Source organism: Lottia gigantea, assembly GCF_000327385.1.
Source record: "Lottia gigantea unplaced genomic scaffold LOTGIsca_52, whole genome shotgun sequence".
In the NCBI taxonomy this organism is placed as follows: Eukaryota; Metazoa; Mollusca; class Gastropoda; family Lottiidae; genus Lottia; species Lottia gigantea.
Window position 1 is genome coordinate 434,962 of NW_008709781.1, and position 1,964 is coordinate 436,925.

The following is a 1,964-nucleotide window of genomic DNA, read 5'->3' on the forward strand; positions in this document are numbered from 1 at the left end:
ACGTCTTCTAATTTGTTATTTGAAAAACGGAATAATGACGTGACGTTATTTTCATTGTTTGACTTTATTCTTTTATATTTACATTTCTACTATCACTCCCTTCAATAAACCAGTTAGCCAAACCAGCGTTTATTTCCCCATAACGATAACAAGATCAACATTCATTCCTTGCCTTATTGTCACGTGACAAACTACAGTTATTGGAAAATAAACGCCGGTTTGGCTAACTGGTTTATTGAAGGGAGTGATAGTAGAAATGTAAATATAAAAGAATAAAGTCAAACAATGAAAATAACGTCACGTCATTATTCCGTTTTTCAAATAACAAATTAGAAGACGTTTTCTCAATTCGCTCTGTAGTTTTAACAGAGAAACAGCAGAAAAATGTATTGATTGGTGAACATTATCTGGGACAGAACTGCATGGTGATGATTTAGCAGATCTAGCCACATTAAATAGATCTTCTTGTTCATTACTTATGGCAGAATTACACCAAAAATTTAAAGAAAAAAAAACACGGTAAATATTTCTTTTATACTAAATAATGTAACGTAGCTGTGATGAAATCTCCCAGAAGAACTTGTTGCTGAAGATTTTAGTTTCTACAGCACACACTATAGTTTAGATGATGCTAAAGAACCGACACGTTCTGTTGATGAATATCTTCTGTCAGTAGATTGTGAAGATGTCACGAATGATGGACAAAACATCAACCTCCAAGATACACCTTCAAATATTTATTGCTGGCATACTGATTCCTTTTTAAATGGAGGATTGGCAAGACATACCAACTGTATTCAACTTGACGCTTACTTGATAGGTCGTTTCATTGTGGAATTAAATCCGAGGAAAAAGAAACGAGGAATTGTGTCGGTAAGACTAAGACTATTTTAAAAAAATGTTTCATTTGCTTACTTCAGACTTCATCTGTTCGTAAATAGTAACATTAAAAAAACATTGACGACTTGTGATCAGCAATCATGGTACCCAACAACAATGGAGTGTTGAGCTTCTCCAACTGCTGCTGTATTATAGGGTTTAACTCAAAAGTTTATAAATGGCACAAATCTCGTATAATCGACCATATTTCTTGTAGCCAAGTGTTATTTTAAAATTGATTCAAGTATTTATCTTTCGTTTTGTCTCGATTGAAATTACATGTTTTAATACAAGTTATTATTTTAGAACCCAATCTCTTTAACTCGCTCTCTCTACATAACGATAGCAGATCTTCTAGACTATAAAACTATTTTCTCATCAATATTTTATCTGCTATAAAACTAATGTGTCGACATGCAAACTACAGCTCTATCTTCAATACATTACAAATTAATCTTAGCTTTGATTTCACCACACTACTAGTAAAACCCAGCACATCAAAGAAACCTTCTAATCTCAGTCAACAAAGCTTGTCGGACACAGTCATATTATGGAGAATTCATAAGTAGGCTAATGATTTTTTGGCAATGAACATATAAAGTTGAACTGTTTGATATTATGCAACAAATGTATTGCCAAATTGTTATAATTTAATTTATTAACTCATTAGTACACAAAATATTTGATTTAGAGTTTCGTTTTGTGGTTCTGGTCGTTTGTATTTTATTTTTAATCATATTAAGACACAATATTTCATTCGTCGAGTAAGTCGGTCAATTATTTGACACAGGGTTCAGGGCATTAGAAACCCATACAGATAAAGATTCTCTAAATAGTTATCTCTTCGCACAAATGGATAACGTAAATGGATACAGTTGTCCAATTTGGTTATGATTTGGTACAGTTGCCAAGTCTGCATTATATTGACAATCAATTTTATGTACATTTTCTTTGTGTCTTCATATAACTCATTGTTTTTTATGTTCGTCCCCATGGGCTGAATGTTAAGCAGGACCAAATAAATTGGCGTAAAACAATAACGTCGGCTATAAATAGATTGATTTAAGGACTGAATGTGGATTTGT

The 1,964-nt window shown here is 32.4% G+C and overlaps 1 protein-coding gene across 1 annotated transcript in view; it reads left to right on the top strand.

The window, feature by feature from the left end:
• LOTGIDRAFT_165543 (hypothetical protein) overlaps positions 1 to 1,964 on the top strand; it is a gene marked incomplete at both ends in the record, with an annotated part of 25,030 nt that overhangs the window by 22,150 nt on the left and 916 nt on the right. The window lies entirely within an intron of this gene.